The following is a 5,368-nucleotide window of genomic DNA, read 5'->3' on the forward strand; positions in this document are numbered from 1 at the left end:
GACAGTGGGTGAGAACCCTCAAGAGGCAGGGGGATGGAGGAGGAGATAAGGGGGTTGTGGAGGGGAAGCTAAAAAGGGGTATAACATTTAAAATGTAAATAAATAAAATAACCAATAATTAAAAAAGTCTCTGCATAGCTATCTGTATGTATTTGTCCTTCAGAGGTCAGTAGAGGGCATAAGATTCCCTAAATCTGGAGTTACCAGTGATTATAAGCTTCCTGAGTTTTGAACCCTGATTCAAATATAGAACATATTCAGGAGAAGTTTATTCTCTTAACTGCTGAGTTCCCTCTCCCTGCTCCAACATTAACCTTAACAGTTGATAGGTACCACCTAACAAATCATCTAAAATAAGTTACAATTATATATGAGTCTAAAATACGTTTCCAATATAATGAGATTGGATTGATCTTAGTCAGAAGAGATTTTCCTGGTTAAGTTTTGTCTACTTTACATGAATCAGGATAATCTTGGATGAGTGAATTCAGTTAGAAAAGTGCCTTCATCAGACTGGCCTATTAGAAGGTCTACGGAGCATTTCTTGGATTAATGATTTATGTGAGAGGTTTCAGAACATGGTGGTAAATGCCTTCCTGGAGAATTGGTCATTTGTCATACAAGAAATCAGGCTGAGGAAGCCATTCGAATCACGCTGGTAAACAGCATCTCTTTTCAGCTTGTGCTTCACTTCCTGCCTCAAGTTCTGTCCTTGACGTGTCCCTTCATGCTAGACAAAAACCTGTAAGTTGAAATAAATCCTTTCCTCCAAAAGTTCTCTTGATTGTGATTTTTCTTTATTTTTAATATATCCTGATCATATTTCTCCTCCTTCTTCTCCTGCCAGATTCTCTTCAATGCCCCTTGCATCTGGATATACTACTTTTCTGTCTCTCAATAGAAAAGAACAAACTTCTAAAGGATAATAACACAACACAACACAATAAAATATAAGATAAAACAAAAACCCTAACATTGAAGTTAGACAAGGCATATCAACAGGTTAAAAAGAATCCCAAGGAGAGTTTAAAGCATCTGAGACTTACTCATTCACATGTTCAGGAACTCCATAAAACTACTAAACTCTAAGCTATAATATATACACAGGTTACCTGATATAGACCTGTGTAGGATCTTGCTTACCAAGTCAGTCTTTGTGAGTTCATATGTGCTTTGTTTAGTTGATTAAGAGGCTCTTGTTCTTCTCGTGTTCCATATCTTCTCCATCTCTTAGACTCATTCTACCTCCTCTTTCACAGGGCTAGATCAGATCCAGATCAGAGAGGAGGAATTTGATGGTGACATCCAATTTAAAGCTACGTATTCCCAAGTCTCACCCTTGTGTAATGTATGGAAGTGGCTCTCTGCATTACTTCTCATTTAATGCAGGGCAAAGCTTCTTTGATGTTGGTTGAGTAAAGCACTGATCTATGAGTATCAGACCAATGATATCAGAATATCCTAATGAGTCATGTTATTTGTTTATTTATTTGATTTTACCCTGGGATCCTGAAGTTTTATCATAACAGTAGAAAGAAAACAAGGATTGTGTGGGGAAAAATGCTGTCAATATGACTAAAAGCTATTTTGTATAAAATTAACTACAGCAATCACAACTTTAAAATTTAAAGAATCAGACATATTCTTGAGCATACAAGTTAAAAGAAAAATGTGGAAGATATAATATTTGTCAAAGTTTAAGTAATTTTCAATAAAATGTGATGGGGTGAGGGCAACTCTCTAGTTCTCTCCCTGTGTCTATGGCCTGGCACGAAGCATCCAGCTACCAAGACAGATCCCAGGTATATGATTCCACAGGAACCTGCTCCCAAATCCAGATAATGGGCAACCCCTGCAGCTCTTGGCCAGGTATAAGGCTGTTGGATATCTGTGCTACTTCCAGAGCTGATCAAGACATCAAAGTCACCCTAGTATTTGAACATATAGATCAGGACCTAAAGACATGTCTAGAGAAAGTGCCCCCACCAGGCTTGAAAGTTGAAACCATCAAGTATCTGATGTATCATTTTCTAGGAGGATGAGATTTTCTTCATGGAAATGCATTGTTCACTGAGATCTGAAGCCAGAGAACATTTTATTGACATGTAATGGGATGGTCATTGTGGTTAACTTTTGGCCTACCTAGAATCTACTGCTACAAGATGGGCCTCTCATCTGTGGCTGTTTACACTCTGGTACAAGGCTCCAGAAGTTCTTCTGCAGTCTACATATGAAGAACCTGTGAACATGGGGCATGTTGGCTGTATCCTTAGAGAAATGTTTTGTCAGAAACATCTTTTCTGTGGAAACTAAATCTGAACCAGGTAGGCAAATTCTTTGACCTCCTTAGTTTGCCTCCAGAATAAGACTTGCCTTGAGAGGTAGGTACATCTACCTCAAGTTGCATTTGCCCCAATAGAGCCTTCCAGTCAGTGAAGTCACTGGTGCTGGAGGTAGAGGAAACTGGAGAGCTGCTGTTGCTGGAAATGTTTACCTTTAACCCACATAAGGAAACCTCTGCCTTCTGAGACCTGCAGCACTCTTTCTTCACAAGCAGAAAGTTGACCAGTAGTGAAAAAAGTACCTGTCTCCCCCCAATTTCTGGACACTCAGTAGAGAACATGAACCTGAAGCCTCTGCCTTCTCTTGAGGCTGTGGAAACTACTTGAGATTTTTACAGAGAATATATTAATCCTTCAATGACAATTCCCTAACTCTCTTTAGAAGATTTCCCTCATTTCTCTACCCTAAATGGCAGGTACATCTGTCTTCTTCCCTCCCTGATTTATTTTGGGATCTTTGGTATACAGGAAAACAAAACAAAACAAAACAAAGCAAAAAATCTTTAAATATTATCATGTTTGCTAATGTAACTCTTGCTAATCTGCTTAAATAATTCATATGATAATTGTACTGTGGTGGTTTGAACAAGAATGGCCTCCATAGTCTACTGCTTAAATGTTTAGAGAGTGGTATAAAGAAGTGTGACTTGTTGGAGTAGGTGTGGCCTTGTTAGAGGAAGTGTTTCACACTAGGCAGAAGTTTCCAGGTTCCAAATGATTGGGTCAGATCCAGTGTCTTTTTCTTCCTGCTGCTCATGGATCGGGATGTAAAAGTTTCAGCTACCTGTTCAATACCTTGTCTTTCTGCTTTCTTCTGTATTTCCTGCCATGACAACAATGGACTAAATTGTTATGGATGGACTTAGTGCTGTTTTTGTGAGCCAATCCCCTAATGAATAAAGGAACCAATCACTGGGTGAGTAAGAGGGACTTCCAGATTGGATGGTTGAAGAGGGGAAGCAGTTGAGAGTTGGGTCCAGGAGAGCAGAGGGTTAAGATGTAGCTGAGAGAGTTTCCTAGTATCATGGTGGATTCACAAGGATTTGCCACCAGAGGGATCAGATTTTAATAAAGCTTACAAGATTAGGATTCAGTTGTTGCTCCCAGAGACTGAGTTACCATTGCTTCTGAACTAAGTTTGTGTTTTGCTTTCCTTCACCCAGTGGCCTATCTGCGTTCAAGAGAGAAAGGTACAGCCAAGGGTGTCTTTGCCTGAGGTAATCCACATAGGCCACTGATGACTTGCCAGTGGGAACCTAGCAAGGTGGATGGAGAGATTGTGGAGTTTAGAGATAGAATCTCCACAAGATAAAAACAGGTCACCCATTGCCCTACATTGCATGGCCAGCTAGGCTGCCAGGCAGAGGTACAAGCACAGGAATGAGCCTTTTCTACTTTTTTAATATTTCCTCCAACACTAAACCTCTGAACTACAAACCAGCCCCAATTAAATACTTTCCTTTATGAAAGTTGCTGGCGCCATGGAATAAATTCACAGCAATGGAAGCTAATTAGCATATGTACTATTAGTACTAATATCATGTGAAGTAGACAATTTTGAATCAGTGTTTAAATATGCTTTAAGAGGAGTGAATAGGTGGGGGAGCACCCTTCTAGAGGCATGGGAAGGGGATAAAGGGTTTGTGGAGGGAAAACTGGAAAGGGGATAATACTTGAAATACCAATAAATAAAATAACCAATAAAAATGGAAAATATGCTTTAAGAAAGGCAGAATATCACAGCTTTATCAAATATAAATTGTGCCTTTATGAATATCCCTAATTTAATGCTGGTGAGAAGATAAAATCAGAATAGTCACTAAGAAAATAAAGTTAAAACTGAAATTAAAAGCACCATAAAGTAGTTGTCACTTACCTGTTTAATGGGCAATACTTTGATAACTATACCCATTACCATATAATTTATAATAGATATGATACTGTATCAGCTTAAATGGCCATTGGTAGATAATAGACAGGATATATATATATATATGTGTGTGTGTATGTCTATGTATATATATGAAATCTGTATATATAATGTATATTATATGTTTATAATAATGTATATGAATAATATAATATATGCATTACATATAATAGTTATGAATATATCATATCATAGTATTATATAGTACTATATATAATACATATATAACATAATGCATATGTAATGCAATATATAATGTATAATAGAATATATTATATATGTATATATATATACATATATATATAGAGAGAGAGAGAGAAAAAGAGAGAGAGAGAAACAGAGAAACAGAGAGAGAGTGAAAAAGAGAGACAGGTTTGAACTATACAAAATGTTAACTGTAGAAAAGAGTCATAAGAATTAGAAAATCTGAAAATGACAGAACTCTCAAATCCCCTTAGTATTTGTCCATATTCAGGTCCAAATAATTTTGAATAATTATAAATCACCAGCATTTTCAATGCCCTCGGGTTAATAGAACAAAAATCTATCTACAGGCCTAATTTTCCTCTTTTCTTCTTTACTCTTCTTGGAATAAATGATCATAACTTGATGCTTTTTTCTATCATCATCCAGTGAAGACAAAAATAGACATTTACAAAAATGAGTATTCCAAGATTCTAGGCTAATGTCCGCTTATCAGTGAGTGCATACCATGTGTGTTCTTCTGAGACTGGATTACCTCACTTAGGATGATATTCTCCAGCTCCATCCATTTGTCTAAGAATTTAATGAATTCATTGTTTCTAATGGCTGAATAGTACTCCATTGTGTATATATACCACATTTTTTGTATCCATTGCTCCCTTGAGGGACATCTGGGTTCTTTCCAGCTTCTAGCTAGTATAAATAGGGCTGCTATGAACATAGTGGAGCATGTATCCTTATTACATGCTGGGGAATCCTCTGAGTATATGCCCAGGAGTGGTATATCATGGTCCTCGGGAAGTGTCATGCCCAGTTTTCTGAGGAACCTCCAGACTGATTTCAAGAGTGATTGTACCAGCTTGCAACTCCACCAGCAGTGGAGGAGTGTTCC

The 5,368-nt window shown here is 37.6% G+C and overlaps 1 pseudogene; it reads left to right on the top strand.

Annotated features, from left to right (window-relative positions):
* The first annotated feature begins 1,760 nt into the window (after window positions 1-1,760).
* LOC127691162 (cyclin-dependent kinase 4-like) lies at window positions 1,761-2,669 on the top strand (annotated as a pseudogene).
* Window positions 2,670-5,368: the final 2,699 nt, after the last annotated feature.

This window comes from Apodemus sylvaticus, chromosome 8 (assembly GCF_947179515.1).
Source record: "Apodemus sylvaticus chromosome 8, mApoSyl1.1, whole genome shotgun sequence".
In the NCBI taxonomy this organism is placed as follows: Eukaryota; Metazoa; Chordata; class Mammalia; order Rodentia; family Muridae; genus Apodemus; species Apodemus sylvaticus.